The sequence below is a fragment of the Mobula birostris genome, chromosome 20 (genome assembly GCF_030028105.1).
Source record: "Mobula birostris isolate sMobBir1 chromosome 20, sMobBir1.hap1, whole genome shotgun sequence".
Classification (NCBI taxonomy): domain Eukaryota; kingdom Metazoa; phylum Chordata; class Chondrichthyes; order Myliobatiformes; family Myliobatidae; genus Mobula; species Mobula birostris.
The window spans coordinates 60,843,141-60,863,796 of record NC_092389.1 but is presented as its reverse complement, the minus strand read 5'-3'; the positions used below and the strand labels follow the sequence as shown (position 1 = coordinate 60,863,796).

The following is a 20,656-nucleotide window of genomic DNA, read 5'->3' as shown; positions in this document are numbered from 1 at the left end:
GAACCCTTCAGTGAAAGGCTTTATTGGGAAAATTTATAATTTACTATTACAACAGGACAATTCTCCTTTCCTTAACATCAAGCAAGATTGCGAAAGAGAGCTTAATATGACCTTGATATCAGAGGATTGGTTGTGAATTTTGTGCCAGTCATTATCTAATTCAATTTAAAACTGTACATCGTTATTATTTGACGAAGGAGAGATTGTCTAAAATTTTTCCTAATGTAAATAATCAGTGTGATAGATGCAAAACTGAGATAGCTACATTGACACATATGTTTTGGTCGTGTTCTGTATTGAAACAATTTTGGAAATCCATTTTTTCTATAATCTCTAAAGCTTTAAGAATCAATTTACAACCTAATAAATTGACAGTTTTGCTTGGTATAATTCGTCAACATATTCACGGTATTTCTACATCTGACCAGTATGTAATTGCATTTGTCACGTTACTGGCTAGAAGGGCTATTTTATTAAAATGGAATGATGCCTCTGCTCCCACTTTGATACAATGGTTCTTTCAGGTGATTTTATGTGTTATTTTGGAAAAAATTAGCAGTGGAACTATTGATCCTAAATTTGACTTTGAGAAAAGGTGTGGCTCTTTTGCCCGTTATTATCATTTGACTTGAGTTAATTAAGATGGTCCTTTTCTGATGCTTGGTTATATGAATTTGGTTGGCAGTTTGATGACTTTTTTTTTAATGGAAGCTTGTATGGCGCAAAGCTCCGGGGTTGTGCTCCAAATGGTTTTTTTTTCCCTTTTTTTTAGTTATTAGGGGTTTTCTCTGTTTTAGTTAGTAGGGGTTCCTTTTTATTCCTTCTTTCCTTTTTTTCCATAAAAAAAGATTTAATACTTTGTTTTTTGATTATTATTGCTTTTCTGTTTAGCCTGGTTGATAATTTAACTTTTACTCTACAAATGGATATGTTATCTTGATTATTTTGATGTATTTTTCTCTGTTGTTGATTTTCAATAATAATTAATAAAAAAGATTTAAAAAGCAAGAAAAGGGTTTGATGAGCCTTAAAACAGGTCATTCTAGCAGTAGGTCAGATTGACTGTTGGGACCTCGTCAAGCAGTATTTCATGTACAAATTTGGTTTATATGTCTGCACCTTATGGGCCCTGCACATCGCACTGGTGAGGGAAATGATGGGGTTGACTGTTTAGCAACACAACCTGTTAAAAGTTCAACTGTGGATATCGACTTTCCACTTAGCAAATCTTAGCTTAGGGGTTGGTAGTGTTAAGAGTTAGGGACTTATGGCAAGACTTGTAGGATAAAGGACAGGCACCTTTACAGAATACATAAACCAGCTGGGTTTATAGAAGAAGGGCTAAAAACAAGAACGGAAGAAATTATATTGACATGACTTAGAATTGCCCAGTCTGTGCTTAATTATGCCTTGTATCTAATTGGAAAACATCATTCTGTGTCGTGTACATTTTATCATTATGAAACTGGTAAACACATACTATTTCAGTGTGAAGCAGATATGGCTGAAAAAAATCAAATGCAGTCTTCAGTACAATCTTTTGGTGGGGTTGGTGGTTTTCAGATAAAAACTTTATTAAGTTCAGGGACTGACTTTAAATTAATTCACAGTATTGAACCGGCAAAGGCCTATAATAACGGTAATGTCACAATTATATCGGGGACATCAATATGCAAAGGATTGGGAAAATCAGGTTGTTGTTCGATCACGATAGGGCATTTGTTGAATGCCTACGAGATGGATTTTTAAAGCAGATTGTGTTTGGGCCTACTTGTGACAAAGGCCATTTTGGATTGGGTGTTGTGTAATAACCCTGATCTTATTTGGGAGCTGAAAGTAAAGGAACCGTTCGGAGGCAGTGATTATAATATAATTGAATTCGTTCTGCAATTTGAGAGGGAGAAGCCTAAGTCACATGTATCGGTCTGGCAATGTAATGAAGGGAATTACGGAGGCATGAGAGAGGAATTTGCCCAGGTGAATTGGAGAAGGATACTGTGGGGATGATGGCTGAACAGAGGTGGCGGACGTATCTGGGAATAGTTTACAAGGCGCAGGAGAGACATGTCCGACAGAAGAATCTCTCAAATGGCAGGGTTAGTAATTGGTGGCTGACAAGGGAAGTTCAGGACTATGTATTACCAAAGGAAATGGCATATAATGGCAGGATACTGGGTAGTGTGGAGGCGCAGAGGGATTTGGGTGTTCATGTCCACAGGTCACTGAAAGTTGCCTCACAGGTGGATAGGGTAGTTAGGAAAGCTTATGGGGTGTTAGCTTTCATAAGACGAGGGATAGAGTTTAAAAGTCACGATGTAATGATGCAGCTCTATAAAACTCTGGTTAGGCCACACTTGGAGTACTGTGTCCAGTTCTGGTCGCCTCACTATAGGACGGATGTGGAAGCATTGGAAAGGGTATAGAGGAGATTTACCAGGATGCTGCCTGGTTTAGAAAGTATGCATTATGATCAGAGATTAAGGGAACTAGGGCTTTACTCTTTGGAGAGAAGGAGGATGAGAGGAGACATGATAGAGGTGTACAAGGTAATAAGGGGAATTGATAGAGTGGATAGCCAGTGCCTCTTCCCCAGGGCACCACTGCTCAATACAAGAGGACATGGCTTTAAGGTAAGGGATGGGAAGTTCAAGGGGGATATTAGAGGAAGATTTTTTACTCGGAGAGTGGTTGGTGCGTGGAATGCACTGCCTGAGTCAGTGGTGGTAGCAGATACACTCGTGGAGTTTAAGAGACGACTAGACAGGTATATGGAGGTATTTAAGGTGGCGGTTTATATGGGATGCAGGGTTTGAGGGTCAGCACAACATTGTGGGCTGAAGGGCCTGTACTGTGGTGTACTATGCTATGTTCTGTATAAGGTAGAAAAGGTGAGCAGGATGTTGGATTATTGAAATGCCCATAAAATCCAACAAAAGGCAACGAAAAAAGCCATAAGAATGTTAAAGATGAAATATGAGGGCAAACTAGCCAATAATATAAATCAGGATACTAAAAGTTTAGTTTTCAGTTACATGAAGAGTGAAAGGGAGATGAGAGTTGATATTGGACAATTGGAAAATGATGCTGGTGAGGTAGTGATGGGGATAAAGAAATGGCAGATGAACTTAATAAACACTTTGCATCAGTTTTCACTGTCTTTTCCTGTCAGCACCGCCCCACTTGTCCTATTTAACCTGTCCAATGCGGGTGGACTTTAGGACCCGGGGGAGCTGAGGACCCGCCGCCCGCGGCTGCTGCTGAATCTGCGGTGTTTCTGTTCCGTTGTTGGACGCGGTGAACGAGTTAAAATTGACGGATCGACAATTCTCATCTCGTGTTTATTTCACTCTCCGCACATTTATATTTACAGGGACTTTACTCCTGACGCCGGTCCCGGGACCCGATCCGTTTACAGACCCGGAGCGGAACCGGAGCAGATTCTCAGCCACTGGTTTTCATCCCAGGTCGCGAAGAAAGGATAAAGTTTCCCCGTGAATTTATTCCCAGTGAAGGTGTGGAGATGGGACTTGGTCTCTGCGTTGTAAAATGAAACTGTCCCGGACTGGTAACTGAGATAAACTCCCACCCTCCCGGGGATGGGACCGGCAGCGAGACGGGACGCGGGGGAGGGGAGACCAATGATCACGTCATAATTCCGATGTAACACGTCATACACCCGCCCGATGACCCAGAATCCGGTCTCCGGACTCAGACTGACCCGTCCCTTCCTCTCCACAGACTCTGCGGCGACTCCCAGACGCCAGATCCGATTCCCCGTCACCTCCACCTCCCAGTAATGTCTCCCCGATGTGAATCCCTCCGACCCCAGCACACAAGGCCAGAATGTGAATCTCTTCCCGGTGTCAGGGAGATTCCTCCGGGTCCGGGTCAGTCTCACACTCTTCCGATCCTCAGACACCTGGAGACACGGATGCGCCGTTTCCACATCCAGGGTGACAGAGACTGGGGGGAGAAGCAGAGAATTAGAGAGTCCCCGGGGATCGGGGGGAGACTCGGGCAGCGCGGTCCCGGGGATCGGGAGGAGACTCGGGCAGCGCGGCCCCGGGGATCGTGGGGAGACTCGGGCAGCGCGGCCCTGGGGATCGGGGGGAGACTCGGGCAGCGCGGCCCCGGGGATCGGGAGGAGACTCGGGCAGCGCGGCCCCGGGGATCGGGAGGAGACTCGGGCAGCGCGGCCCCGGGGATCGGGGGGGAGACTCGGGCAGCGCGGCCCCGGGGATCGGGGGGAGACTCGGGCAGCGCGACCCCGGGGATCGGGGGGAGACTCGGGCATCGCGGCCCCGGAGATCGGGGGGAGACTCAGGCAGCGCGACCCCGGGGATCGGGGAAAGGCCGCTAGGCCTCAGGCGCAGTCGGGTGGCCGACACGAACCTTTCCCGTTGTTTGACCGAACGAAACCGGGTGGACAACTAATATCTCCCCAAGGGTTTCCACTGGACGGAGAGCAGAGATTTCCCGATCAGACAGACGCAAAATGCTGGAGGAACCGAGCGGGTCAGGCAGCGTGTGTGGAGAGAGATGGACAGTCTACGGTTCAGGTCGACAGCTTCCCTCAAGGATAGAAATAGACAGCAAACGAGTGCGGGAAATGGGTGGATTAAGATGGGAAAGGGGTGAGTGAATAGATTTAAACTGGAGGTCACGGAGGCCCATCGGCCCAACTCGTTTGTGCTGACCAACTTGCTCTAGTGAGCTAGTCCCATTTGCCCATTATTCTTTTCACCTTTTCTTATCCACGGCCCTGCCAAGATGTGTTTTAAAACATTCTCCCTGTACCCATCTCTACAGTTGATCAAGGGCCCGGTGTAAACAGAGATAACCCTCTTCCCTGTCCATTGTACCATGAATTTTAGTGCCATTAACAAACCTACTAACTATGTCACCGACATTATCATCCAAATCATTAATAGGAATGACAAACAACCCCGGCCTCAGCACTGACCTCTGCAGGTCACAGGCCTCCAGTCCCCTGTGTTTAAGAGACACTTGGACAGATACCTCAATAGGCAAGGCACAGAAGGAGACTGACCTAATGCTGGCCAATGCGATGAATGTAGATGGGTAAATAGGTCAGCACAGATGTGATGGGTCGAAGGGCACATTTCTATGCTGTACGGCGATGGTTCTGTGAACTGAATGGATAAGAACCCCCAAACCCCGCTCTCCCTTCGGGTGCTGAGAATTTCAAACAGACAGTGACCCCTGACCCTTGACTCCTCAGACAGGGGAAACATCCTCCCTGTATCCTGCCTGTTGACCCCAGTAGAATTTTTTGTTTCCCTGAGATCTCCTCTATTTCTTCTAAACAGGGAACAGGGAAAATGGAACATAGAACAGTACAGCACAGGTACAGATCCTTCATTCAATGTTAACATTCATTTGTGAGTGTGAAGTGGGGGAGTGTGGGAGTGTGAAGGTTCGAGACAGTAAAGGAGGTGATAATGGGAACCAGCAGTGGAGAGATAAATGTCAGATTGAACCAGAACCAGGTGGGGGAGGGGTGGAGAGCCTGCCGGTGAACTGTGCGTGTAGACGTAACGAGAAGCTGGCGGGGACAAAGATGGAGATGAGGACCTCTTTGTCCCCTTTCCCACAACCCCATCGACCGCTGCCCCTCATTTGGATGGGGGAGAATTTGCAGGGACCCTTAAACAACACAGGTCCTGTTGCAGGATTTCAGCCTGAACCATCAACAGTTCACTCTTTTCCATAGATGCTTCCTTGCCTGCTGAGTTCCTCCAGCATTTTGTGTGTGTGGCTTCACCTTAAATATAGTCAATGAAATATATTCCCTGCGGCAGATTCACTATCCTGTGGATAAAGGAATTCCTCCTCATCTCTGTTCTAAATGGACACCCTCTAGTCGGAGGCTGTGCCTTGTGTTCTCGACCCAGCCACTATAGGAAACATCCTTCCAATATCCACTCTCTCCGGGTAGGTGTCAGTGAGATCAGGCCAAGACCCTTCATCAGGACCTGTGTTGCTTGGATTACCAGCATCTGCAGATTTTCTCATGTTTGATTTTTAAAGCAGAAGTTGATATGTAAACTTCTTGATTAGTCAGGGTGACAAATGTTAATGGGGAGGAGGCGGGAGAGTAGAGTTGAGAGGGATAATAAATCAGCCATTCTTCTAAACTCCCATGAGTCCAGCCCAAAACCATCAAACACTCCTCATATGTCAACTCTTTCATTCCCAAAATCATTCTTGTGAACCTCCTGGACCCTTTCCAATGCCAGCACATCTTTTCCGATATAAGGGACCCAAAACTGCTCACAATACTCTGAGTGTGGTCTGACCAATGCCTTATAAACACTCAGAATGACATCCTATTCGAATCCTCTCGAAATGAATGCTAATGTTGAGCTTGCTGAGCTTAACACTGACTCAAACTGCAATTAACCATCAGGGAATCCTGCACCAGGACACCCAAGTCCCTTCTGCACCTCTGATTTTTTGAATTTTCTCACTGTTTACAAAATCGTCTATGCCTTTATTCCGCCTGCCAAATTGCATGCATGACTTCGCTACTCGATAATCCATCTATCACATCTTTGTCCATTTTCGAATCTGTCTCTGTCCTTCCCCAGACTCTGAGCTTCTGCACCACTACCTTCCCCTTCACCTAACTTCATATCATCTGCAAACTTGGCCACAAAGGCAACAATTCTGTCATCCAAATCATTCTTTGTCTATGTCGGCTTTGTGTTCCTCGAAGAATTCCAGCAGATTTGTCGGGCAAGATTTCCCCTTCAGGGAAGACACGCTGTCTTTGCCCTATTTTATCATGTGCCTCCATGTACCCAAAAGCAGTTCCATTAATACTGGACTCCAGCATCTTTCCAAGCACACCACATCCAGACTAACACACCTGTAATTTTCTTTCCTCAGCTGCTCTGCCTTCTTAAAGAGTGAAGTGACCTTTGCAATTTCCAGTCGTCTTGAATGTCCAATTATCTAGTGATCCCTGAAAGATCATTATAAATGCCCCCATATTCTCTTCAGCTAACTCTTTCCGAACACTGGGGTGTAGTCCATCTGGTCCAGGTACCCTCAGACCATCAATCTTCCCACGCACTTTCTCCTCAGTAACATCAACAACACTCAATTCTGTCCCCAGACAGTCTCACATTTCTGACATACAGCTGGTATCTTCCACAGTGAGGATTGACACAAAATATTAAATAAGTACTTCGACAATGTATTTTGTCACATGTCTCCTCTCCAGTGTCACTTTCTTGGGGTCCAATATCCACTCTTGCCTCTCTTTTACTCTTTAGAGTTTTGTGTCCTCTTGAGTATTGTAGGCAAGCTTTCCCTCATATCTCATTTTCTCTCCTTCGGGCTTTGTAATTGCTTTCTGTTGATTATCAAAATCTCCTCAATACTTCAACATCCTGCTAATTTTTGCTCTATTGTATGCCCTCTCTTTCACTTTTATGCTGTCTTTGACTTCCCTTGTTAAACAAGGTTGCCTCATTCTCCGTGGATAACACTCCTCCGTATTTGGGATTTATCTATCCAAATTGCCCCCAGAAATTCCAGTCTTTGTTGTTCTGCAATCATCCCTGCTGGTGTCCCCTCCCACTCTACTTTGGTCAGCTCCTCCCTCATGCCTCTGTAACTAACTTTACTCCACTCTAATACCGATACATCTGACTTTATCTCCCTCTCAAACACCAGGGTGAATTCTATCATTTTATGATCACTGCTTCCTAAAGTTTCTTTTCCCTTAGTCTCCCAAATCATATCTGGTTCACTATACAAATCCCACTCTAGAATTGCCTTTCTCCCATTGGGCTCAACCACAAGCAGTTCAAAAAAGCCATCTTGGGGACTTTCTACAAATTCCCTCTCTTGGGATGCAGCACCAACATGATCTTCCCAATCTACCTCCTTGTTGAAATCCCCCATTCCGACTGTCACACTGCATTTTTTTTCCATTTCCTAGTGTAATTTGTATCCCATTTCGATCCTGGCTACTATTTAGAGGCCTGTATATAATTACCATCAGGGTGTTTTTACCCTTGTAGTTTCTTAACTCTACCCACAATGACTCAACATCTTCCCATCCTATGTCACCTCTCTCTAAGGATTTCATTTCATTTTTTACAACAGAGCCTCCCCAGCCCCTCTGCCTACCTGCCTGTCCTTTGAACACAAGGTGTATCCTTGGATGTTGGGCTTCAACCAGCATCTCCTTTCAGCCGCAACTCAGTGACGTCAACAACGTTATACCTGCCAATCTCTACCTGTGCTACAACATCATCTACCTTATTCCGTATGCTGGAGCATTCAAATATAACACCTTCAGTCCTGTATTCATCAGCCTATTCGACACTGTCCACATGAGCTTAAGCAAGATCTATGATATCAATGATAGACCACAGTTCGGGTATTGTCTGCATTTCCACGTCCCCGAATATAGTGAAACATAGAAACACAGAAAACATAGACACAATATAGGCCCTTCGGCCCACAAAGCTGTGTTGAACATGTCCCTACCTTAGAACTACCTAGGCCTTACCCATGGCCCTCTATTTTTATAAGCTCCATGTAGCCATTCATGAGTTTCTTAAAAGACCCTGTCGTTTCCACCTGCAGCACCACCACCAGCAGCCCGTTCCGCGCACTCACCATTCTCTGCATAAAAAACATACCTCCGACATCTCTGTATCTCCTTCCAAGCACCTTCAAACTATGCCCTCTCATGCTAGCCATTTCAGCCCTGGGAAAAAGCCTCTGACTGTCCACACGATCAATGCCTCTCATCATTTTGTACACCTCTATCAGGTCACCTCTCATCCTCCGTCGTTCCACGGAGAAAAGGCCGAGTTCACTCAACCTATTCTCATAAGGCATACCCCCCCCCAAAAAAAACAGGCAACATCCTTGTAAATCTCCTCTGCACCCTTTCCATGGTTTCCACGTCCTTCCTGTAGTTGTAGTGAGGTGACCAGAATTGAGCACAGTACTCCAAGTGGGCTGACCAGGGTCTTATATACGTGCAACATTACCTCTCGGCTCTTAAACTCAATCCCACGATTGATGAAGGTCAATGCACCGTACGCCTTCTTAACCATAGAGTCAACCCGTGTAGGATGTCATTACACTGGACAGGAAGGTTCAGGAGGATGTTACCAGGACTGGGGGGGTTTGGATTAAAAGTAGAGAGTGTTTAAGCTTGGGCTATTTAGCTGTAGTGTAGGATGTTGATTGTTGATCCCTTATCGAGGTAAATACATTCACAACGAGTTGAGATAAAGTGAGTCTTTTTCTGAGAAATGGGAGTACAGAACCAGAGGGCTCAGATTGAAAGTGAGGGGGGAAGTTTTCATGAGGGATCTATGGGGTAACATTCTCACAGAGAGGGAGGTGGGCAGGTGGAATCTGCTGCCAGATGCTGTAGAAACAGGTAAAATTAAAATATTTTAAGATGAACTTACACAGGTACATAGATAGGAAGTGGTTAGAGGGATATGGGGCAAACACACACAAGGGGGACATGCTCAAGAAGACATCTCAGTCTTGCAGATGCATGAAGTGGTTCGTGGGTTCAAACCCTCCCAGATCATCCTGAGGAATCTCACCCCGGAGTCTGTCTGTGAACTGTTGATGTGACGTCGCATCAGGGGGCAGCTCAGTGCACAGAACAGACTGGGTAAGGACGGCAGATTTCATTCCTAAGTCGGAACGTGGGCCTATTTCTTTGACCATGTGTCACACTCAGATATTATGTGTGTGTGTGTGTGTGTGTGTGTTGATTGTGGTAAAGATCATTGTGTTTGTGTGTACACATTGAAGGAGAGTGTACACATTGAAGGAGAGTGTACACATTGAAGTATTTGTATGTCACAGTGTGTCATCACATGTCTGGTGTGTGCTGACAATGTGTGACATGTATGAGTTGTTTAAATAAATAAATTACCGTGTCTGAAGAGAATAGTTTCCAGGTTACTGAAGGAAATATCAACGTACATTGCTGCGTCTCTGACTACAATCTGCCAATCCTTCCTGTGTATGTGTGTGTCGGGCTGTTTTGCCAGTCTGGTTATGCTGTGTGTGCTTCTCCTGAGATGAAATCCTGAATGATGTCAATGCTGGCTGGGTTGTCTGGGCTCATTCTCACAATGCTTCAATGTTGTGGTCTGATAACCATAAGCTCATAAGATATAGGAGCAGAATTTGGCCATTTGGCCCACTGTGACTGCTCCACCATTCAATCATGGCTGATCCTTTTCTTCTCCTCCTCAGCCCCACTTGCCAGCCTTCTCGCCACAACCTCTGATACTGTGTGCAATCTAGAATCTGTCAAGCTCGGCCTTAAATATGCCCAACGACCTGGCCTCCACAGCTGCCTGTGGTAACAAGTTCTGCAAATTCACCACCTCTGGCTGAAGAAATTTCTCTGCATCTCTGTTTTTAAATAAGACGCCCCTGTATCTTGAGGCTGTGCCCTCTTGTCCCAGACTCCCCCACTATGGGAAACATCCTTCCCACATCTACTCTGTCTTGGCCTTTCAACATTCAAAATGTTTCAATGAGATTCCCCCATCATCTATCTAAATTTCAGCGAGTACAGTCACAGAGCTATCAAACGTTTCAAGTCTGATAACCCTTTCATTCCCGGAATCATCCTTGTGAACCTCCTCTGAACCCTCTACGATGCCAGCACATCTTTTCTTAGATGAGGAGCCCAAAACTGTTCACAATACTCAAGGTAATGCCTCACCATTGCCTTATAAACCCTCAGCATCACATCCCTGCTCCTGTATACTAAACTCCTGGAACTGAATGCTAACATTGCATTTACCTTCCTCACAACTGACTCTACCTGCAAGTTAACCTTCAGGGTGCTCTGCAGAAGGACCCCCACATCCATCTGCATCTCAGATTTTTGAATTGTGTCCCCATTTTAAATAATCTGCGTATTATGTCTCCTACCACAATGCATGACCATGAATTTCCCAGCATTGTGTATCATTTGCCACTTTCTTGCCGAGTCTCCTCATCCAAGTCCTTTGAAGCCTACCTGTTTTCTCAACAGTACCGGCCCCTCCACCAATCTTAGTATATGCCAACTTGTCCTATCTTGTCCAGTATCATCAAGTATTCCATAACCTCATACTTAACAATTGACACGAATGTCTTCCCAACCACAGAGGTGAGGCTAACTGGTGTATAACTTCATTTCTGCTGCCTTCTTCATGACTAAGAGTTGGGTGACATTTGTAATTTCCGGTCCTCCAGCACCATACCAGAGTCCAATGATTTTTGAAAGATCATTTCAAATGCCTCCACAATGTCTACCGCTACCTCTTTCAGAACACTAGGGTGCAGTTCATCTGGTCTGAGTGACTTATGTACCTTTTTGAGCACCTTCTCCCTTGTAACAGTAACTGCACTCACTTCTCTTCCCTCACACTGTTCAACACCTGACACAGTGCCAGTGTCTTCCACAGTGAAGACTGATGAAAATACTCATTTGGTTCATCTGCCATCTCTTTTTCCCCTGTTATTATATATCCAGCCTCATTTTCTAGTGGTCCTATATCCACTCTCATCTCTATTTTATTTCCTCGCAATACTTGAAAATCAATTTGATATTGTTTGTTTGTTTGACCTGCTGCGTTCGCCAGGAACTTTGATGTGTGCTGCTTGATATTGTTTGCTTACTTGTTTTATAAAGACAGGTGTGTAAAAGGGGCCTGAAGGATCATTGGAGACCCAAGTCACCCCAACAACAAACTGTACCAGTCGCTACCATACAGGAACTGGTACCACAGCATAAAAGCCAGAACCAACAGGGTCCGGGGACAGCTTCTTCCACCAGGCCATCAGACTGCTTAACTCGTGCTGAGACAACTGTATTTCTATGTTATATTGACTAGAATGTTATACATATTATTTATCATAAATTACTATAAACTGCACATTTAGACGGAAGATTTTTACTGCTTGTTTATAGAAAGGATGTAAGTAATAAAGCCAATTCAATTCAATTCAATATCATATTTCATTTTTCCCCTCCCAATCATCTTTTCAGTTCCTCTCTGTAGGTATTTAAAAGCCTCCCAATTATAAGACCAGAAGACAAAGGAGCAGAAGTTGGCCATTTGGCCCATCGAGTCGTTCCGCCATTTTATCATGAGCTGATCCATTCTCCCATTTAGTCCCACTCCCCCATCTTCTCACCATAACTTTTGATGCCCTGGCTACTCAGATACCTATCAATCTCTGCCTTAAATACACCCAATGACTAGGCCTCCACTGCTGCCCTTGGCAACAAATTCCACAGATTAACCACCCTCTGACTCAAAAAAAATTCTTCGCATTTCTGTTCTGAATGGGCACCCTTCAATCCTTAATTCATGCCCTCTCGTACTAGACTCCCCCATCATGGGAAACAACTTTTCCACATCCACTCTGTCCATGCCTTTCAACATTCAAAATGTTTCTATGAGGTCTCCCCTCATTCTTCTAAACTCCAAGGAATACAGTCCAAGAGCGGAAAAACGTTCCTCATATGTTAACCTTCTCATTCCTGGAATCATTCTAGTGAATCTTCTCTGTACCCTCTCCAACGTCAGCACATCCTTTCTTAAATAAGGAGACCAAAACTGCCCACAGTACTCTAAGTGAGGTCTCACCAGCGCCTTATAGAGCCTCAACATCACATGCCTGCTCCTATACTCTATTCCTCTAGAAATGAATGCCAACATTGCATTCGCCTTCTTCACTACTGACTCAACCTGGAGGTTAACCTTAAGGGTATCCTGTACGAGGACTCCCAATTCCCGTTGCATCTCAGAACTTTGAATTCTTTCCCCATTTATATAATAGTCTGCCCGTTTATTTTTTCTCTGTCAAAGTGCATAACCATACACCTTTCAACATTATACTTTATTTGCCACTTCTCTGCCCATTCTTCCAATCTATCCAAGTCTCTCTGCAGACTCTCTATTTCCTCAGCACTACCGGCCCCTCCACCTATCTTCGTATTGTCAGCAAACTTAGCCACAAAGCCATCCATTCCATAATCCAAATCATTGCACCCCCAACACTGATCCCTGCGGAACACCACGTAACCGGCAGCCAACCAGAATAGGATCCCTTTATTCCCACTCTCTGTTTCCTGCCAATCAGCCAACGCTCTATCCACGTATGTAACTTTCCCGTAATTCCATGGGCTCTTATCTTGTTAAGTAGCCTCATGTGTGGCACCTTGTCAAAGGCCTTCTGAAAATCCAAATATACAACATCCACTGCATCTCCCTTGTCTAGCCTACTGGTAATTTCCTAAAAAATTGTAATAGGTTTGTCAGGCAGGATTTTCCTTGAAGGAATCCATGCTGAGTTCTGCCTATCTTGTCATATGCCTCCAGGTACTCTGTAACCTCATCCTTGACAATCGACTCCAACAACTTCCCAACCACCCATGTCAATTCTCTGTCTTCCTATTAATTTTCACTTTGTTGTATGCCCACTCTTTTGCATTTACATCAGCATTATCAGCCACGATTGTACTATTTTGCCATTTGAGTATTTATTTATTTTTGGAATATATCTATCCTTCACCTTCCTCATTTTCCCAGAATCTGACATCATTTCTGCTCTGCTGTCATTCCGGACAACATCTCCCCCCAATTTACTTTGGCCGGCTCCTCTTTCAGACCACTGTAATTTCTTTTACTCCTCTGGAATACTACAACGTCAGACTTCACTTTTTCCTTATCTGAACTCAGTCATGTTGTGAGCACGGCCTCCTCGGGTTTTTTTTTTCTCTAAGATATCACCTCCGGTTCAATACATAACACGCAATCCAGTAGAGCTGTTCCCCAAATTGGCTCAATGACAAACTGCTCTAAAAAGTTATCACATGGCATTCAACAAATTCACTCTCTTGAGATCCATTACCAACCTAATTTTCCCAATTGACCTGCTTGTTGAAATCTCCCATGACTATCATAACATTGTCTGTTTCATTGGCCTTCTCTATTTCCAGTTGTAATCTGTGGTCCACATCCAGCTACTGTTGGGATCCTGTATGTGACTGTCATCAGTGTCATTTTCACTTCTGAATTTCCTTAACTCAACCCACAAGGAATCAACATCTTCCAATCCTATGTCACATCTTTCTATTGATTTACCAGGAGAGCCATGTCACCCCCTCTGCCTACCTTCCTATACCACCGATACAATGTGTAACCTTGGACATTCATCTCCCAACTACAACCATCCTTCAGCCACGATTCAGTGATGGCTACAACATCATACCTGACAATCTGTAATAGTGCAACAAGATCATTCACCTTATTTCTCACACTCCATGCATTGAGATATAACACTTTGTATAGTGTATCTGCGACCCTTTCAATTCTGCATCCCTAATGCACTGATACTCACCCTGCTGGCTGCAATTTTGTCCTTGTACCTGTCCGCCCTATCTGACAGTCTGACTGCATGATATCTTTGCATTTTTACCATCAGTCCTGTCGCTTCACTCGTTCCCAACCCTACCCCCTACAACCAAATTACAGACGATTCTCACTTCAAATTGGAACTTAATTAAACAAGGAGAAATGAATCTTTGTAAGTTTTACCTCGATTAACGGCATCAAGTGTTTCACTCAGCACTGTGTTCAACAAATAGGGGTAATCGAATTTTTCAAACGGTTGGGCCTCATCTGTCACTGACAATTCCTGGACATCATCATTAATCCTGTAAATATTAAATTACTTGTTATAAACTGCCAGTTTGAACTATACCGATTTTCAATAAAGAGTATGTCCTACCTCCTGTTCCGACGAGCCTCCTCCTGAAATAAATCAAACATAAATCTGATTAGACTTGGACTTACTGTCCACATCATGAATTTCATCCAAGTCATGACAAGGTGTTGAAAATTCCCACTCCCACAGTAATTCACAAACACAACCAATACAGAACCACTGCTTAAATTACAGGGAAAGTTCCTGAATGTCAGACCATTACTGAGAGGATGAAACTTACAAGGAAGACAGGACAGGCTGTGTATTTTCATCTGGATAGACATTAGTGTGATAAGATGTAGGAATTTAAGATCAATGATGGATTTAATTGTGTGCAGGGGTGAGGGATGTACCTCTATTTATGGGAAGAATTGTGGAAGATGTTCAGATGGATTTTAATAAATATCATAAGAAATTTAGTGAAGAGGAACTCGCTACCACAGGAGTGGTTGAAGTGGAACAGCAGAGATTGAATGTAATGGGAAAACTGTATTGTATCATTTCTTAATGCATGCATTACTAAATGAAAATGAAAGGACTGCGTGTCTTCATAATCTAAAAAAAAAAACTGGATAAACACGTGAGGGACCATGGAGTTCAGGGCACTGTTGCTGGGTGTGGGAAGAGAATTCTGAAGCAGGGAAATTGTTAGAGGATGACAGACCGAATGGCCTGTTTATGATGGAGACCGGATGAGATGTACCCCCGGCCACTGTGGGCGGGCGAGGGAGAAGATTGCTGAGCCTCTGGCGATGATCTTTGCATCATCAATGGGGACGGCAGATGTTCTGGAGGATGGGAGGGTTACAGATGCTGTTCCCTTATTCAAGAAAGGGAGTAGAGATAGCCCAGAAAATTATAGACCAGTGAGTCAACTTCAGTGGTTGTTAATTTGATGGAGAAGATCCTGAGAGGCAGGATTTGTCAAAGGCAGTTCGTGCCTTACGACCCTGATTGAATTTTTTGAGGATGTGACAAAACATATTGATGAAGATAGAACAGCAGATGTAGTGTAAATGGATTTCAGCAAGGGATCCAATGGGACATTGATTTGTGCAACCAGAATTGGCTTGCCCACAGAAGGCAAAGAGTGGTTGTAGACAGGTCATATTCTGCATGGAGGTCGGTGACCAGTGGTGTGCCTCAGAAATCTGTTCTGGGACCCCTTCTCTTGTGATTTTTATAAGTGACCTGGATGAGGAAATGGAGGGATGGGTTAGTAAATTTGCTGATGACACAACTTGGGGGTGTTGTGGATAGTGTGGAGGTCTGTCAGAGTTTACAGCGTGACAGTGATAGGATGCAAATCTGGGCTGAGAAGTGGCAGTTTGGAGTTCAAACCAGATAATGGTGAAATATGATGGCAGACTTTGGTATTAATGGTAAAACTCTTGGCAGTGTGGAGGATCAGAGGGATTTTGGGGTCCGAGTCCAAAGGACACTCAAATCTGCTACACAGTTGACTCTGTGGTTAAGAAGGGGTTCGGTGCATTGACCTTCATCAACCACGGGACTGAGTTTAGGAGCCGAGAGGTAATCTCACAGCTATGTAAGAGCCTGTTCAGACCCCACTTGGAGTGCTGTGCTCAGTTCTGGTCGCCTCACGACTGGAAGGATGTGGAAACCATAGAAGGGGTGCAGAGGAGATTTACAAAGATGTTGCCTGGATTGGGGAGCATGCCTTATGAGAATAGGTTGAGTGAACTTGGTCATTTCTCCTTGGAGCGACGGAGGATGAGAGGTGACCTGATAGAGGTGTATCAGATGATGAGAGGCATTGATCAGAGTCAGAGGCTTTTTCCCAGGGCTGAAATGGCTAGCACGAGAGGACACAGTTTTAAGGTGCTTGGAAGTATGTACAGAGGAGATGTCAGGGGTAATATTTTTACGCAGAGAGTGCTGAATGTGTGGAATGGGCTGCCGACAATGGTAGTGGATGCCAGTACGATGGGGTCTTTTAAGAGACTCCTGGATAGGCACATGGAGCTCAGAAAGATAGAGGGCTATGGGTAAAACTAGGTAATTCCTAAAGTAAGGACATGTTGGACTGAAGGGCCTGTATTGTGCTGTAGGTTTCAATGTTTATATTTCTACGTCTCTAATGTGAAACTTATGTGAAAAATTAAAGAAACATTGAAAGTTTCCCTAACCTGATGAAAACCAGATATAGAGGATAAGTCTGATGTGTGGGTCACATTCTATGTTTTCACGGATTGACAGAGAGACCCTCACACCCACCGCACCAAACACACTCACAGCCTGTGACTGGAACTGGGTGCTAATTGGAGATTTAGAGGATATTTAACGTGATAAGTAAGGACACAATCAGCAGCTCTGTGTTATGATCAGAATAAATTATTTCAGAGAAGTTTGCATTCTGTGCTGGATGTACAGAAGTCGTGGAAGTCCAGTTTTGGGACAACAACAACCCTGAATAGATGCATCAATTGTCCAGTGAAAAACAGTTTACTGCCATTTATTAATGCTGTGTGTAGGAGCGACACATCTGTCTTCTGTCTTTGATAGCCCTGTCTGTATTGTTTTCTGTGTTACGTAATTGTTACGGTAACTAGTCACGTGTGTGGGGGCCTGGTAATAGTGAAGGGCATAAGTTACGTATTTGTGCTTTGTTCTGGGCAGTTTTGAGCTGAGGACGGACCAATATCGTATCGTTTGTTGACCGCTCCGTGGCTGATTAATTTATGATTAATTACGCTGATGTTTCATCGCTTCATGATTGTATCTTGCAGATGAAGGACTGAATACATATTTTCGACATTTTGGAACGTCGTTATTGGAGTGACTGGAGGGCTCGTCATACAATCATAACAATCTGTGTGACGTCACCAGCAGCGGCAATTGGTTTGTTAGAATTGGCCGCTGTGCTGTGTTTATTTCAAATATACCACTGTTCATTTAGTGCCCTTTGACAGAAACAAACTGAAATAAAATCCCTCACCTTCAGAAATATCACACTGTCTTTTTGATCCATCTGTTCCTTTAACCCAGTGATTTCCTCCTGAATTAACCTTATATGCTCTTGAATCTCACGAAGATTTTTCTCCATTGGATTGAGAATCCTCTTCTCTTCTTCCTTGAGATCCCTGAGTAAACTCTGCTCTTTCTCAGTGATAATCTGGCGCAGTTCAGCAAACTGGGATGTGACGTGGGACTGAAGGCTGTGTGACTGTTCCTGTCGAATGAAAGGTGAAGATGAATTTACTGTATGGTTATGTGTGTTTCTTTATGACATTAAGGAGACCATTCGGTCCATTAATGTCATGCTAGCTCTGAAACATTCCCATCAACCCCATTCACTTACGTTTTCCTGAAACCTATTCTCCCCATTGACCCATTAACTCCCACCTGATTCACATACACCCTCCCCCACCTTCACAGGGTTAATTGTATTTAACTATTCATGCAGCATGTCCGTGGAATGTGTCTGAAACTGTCGTAGTCACAGGGAGAACATGCAAACTCCACACAGACAGCACCAGAGGTCAGGATCGAACCCAGGTCACTGGAGCTGCGATACTCGGCTATTCTGCATTAAAGGGAGCAAAACTATACAGTAATATCAGAAATTCCACTCAGAAAGCCTCACCCGAACTCCGGAAATCTTCTCGTTCTGTTGCTGCTCCTTTTCCTGGAAGTCTGATTTCATTTTTGTGAGAGAGTCTAATGAAGAATTAAGCTGATCCTGGAAGTCAGAGAGAGAAGGAAATCGAAACAAAGATGGATCATAAGAAACAGGTGATCAAACCCGATCATCACACACAAAATGCTGGAGGAACTCAGTGAGTCAGGCAGCATCTATGCAGGGGAAATAAACACTCGACGTTTCGGGATGAGACCCTTCATTAGGACTGGGAAAGAATGGGGCAGAAGCCAGAATAAAACGGTTGGGGATGAGAACCAGCTGACAGGTGACGGGTGAGACAACGTGAGGGGGAACGTGGGGGAGGGTGATGAAGTGAGAAGCTGAGAGGGGACAGGTGGAAGAAGCAAAGAGCTGAAGAAGGATTCTGATACGAGATGAAAATCGGCCATGGAAGAAACGGGAGGATCTGGGGCTGTTTGGGGCCCTGAATGGTGACGAGTGAGGAGGTTAGGAGTCAGGTGTAGCACTTGTCCCGCTTCCAGGTGTCAGAGCCAGGAGGGAGATCAGTGGGGAGGAGCGAGTGGATAAGGGCGATACGGTCCGGGGAGCGATTCCTACAGAGAGCGGAGAGTTGTGGGGTGTGGGATGGGCTGTGGGATGGATAGATGCAGGAATCTCGTTGGAGACGGCGGAAGTTGCAGAGAATGATGTGTTGGTTATGGAGGCTCGTGTGATGGCATATAGGAGGAAGGAAATGTGTTAAGTATTACATTAACGTTAGTTTTTACCATATAGATTTTAACAGCTTCTTTAATCGGTTTGAAGCGGTGCTCTCTGTGTTCCTCCGCCACTGCACAGATCACACAGATCAGCGACTTGTCCGTTTCACAAAACAGCTTCAGTTCTTCCTCATGTTCCTCGCAGTAAAGTTTACTTTCCTTCCCTTTCGGATTCAGGTTTAGATTTCGAACTTTTTCAGCCAGATTTGCTAAGGCCCGATTGGCCCTGAGGGTGCGATCAGCAATCTCCTCTCTACATTCCGGACAGGAGTTTCTCTCCTCCCTTTCCCAACACCGTGTTATACAAGAGCGACAGAAGTTGTGTCCACACTCCAGGATAACCGGATCAGTGAAGAAATCCAGACATACAGGACAAATTACCTCCTCGGTTAAACTCTCGGCCGGTGCTTTCGAAGCCATGTTAACTCCCGGCACTTCCTGATTCAGAACGCTTCCGCTTTCGGGGAGCTGCCGATCCCCTGCAGCACCGCGATTGTCCACTACACGCGCTGCAGACGCGGGGGGTGAACATGGTTTTGCTGGATGTGTTCAGTGGAAATTCTGGCCATTTCTATGTTTAGTGTGGGATCAAAAACACATTAAACAGGCAACAGATAAGAAAACGCGGCCATGGACTGTCTAAGCCCGGCTACGAGCGGAGAAGGGTTGGCTATACGGACAGCAACCCCATCTCGTAAAAACCTCGTGCGACAAAAATGTCAACTGAATCTCCAAAGGCCCCATCGCTGCGATCCGGAGGACCTTCACATGGAAGACGATTGAAGTCGTGTGATCATCCTCGGATTGAGGATGAGGAGAAATTTCCCCACCCACAGTGCAGTGAATATTTGGAGTATTCTCCTCAAGTTTTCTAAATTAAAAGGGCTGCTGCTGGCGGCCTGTGCCCTAGTGGGCGTGATGGGCTGAAAAAGCTGAACAGAAATTAAGCCGGAGAGAAGAGCCTGGTTCAGTCTGAGGCAGGGCTCGGGGGGAGTTCTAAAGACATGAGAGACTGCAGATGCTGGAATCTCTGGTGAGAAACATGATGCTGGAGGAACTGAGCGGGTCAGGCAGGATCTATGGAGAGAAATGTGCAATCAACTTTCCGGGTCGAGATCCTTCACCTGGACTTTCTCAACCCGAAATATCGATTGTCCATTTCCCTCCACAGATGCTGCGTGACCCGTTGAGTTCCTCCAGCAGCTCGTTTTTTCTAAAGCTTTCTCCAGGTCTAAAGAGAGTCAGAGTGGAGCGTAAAACGGTGGATTTGTGAACAGTGACGATAACTATTAAATTAGTTCATGTCAGGTGAGTGGGGATGTGGAGAGAATATTGTGCTATGCAGTGGTGATGACCGACCTGTGGCTGCAGGAAAAAGCACAGCACTGGACATTCTACGTCACAGGGTGGAAAATGATATTTGTTTTCGGCGAGGTCCTGATTTCAACAGCCCTTCGTGTGAAAAACTTCGTGACTGAAC

The 20,656-nt window shown here is 44.9% G+C and overlaps 1 pseudogene; it reads right to left on the bottom strand.

Moving 5' to 3' along the window:
* Positions 1-1,512: 1,512 nt before the first annotated feature.
* On the bottom strand, positions 1,513-19,613 carry LOC140185286 (zinc-binding protein A33-like; annotated as a pseudogene).
* Between the last annotated feature and the right edge of the window lie 1,043 nt (positions 19,614-20,656).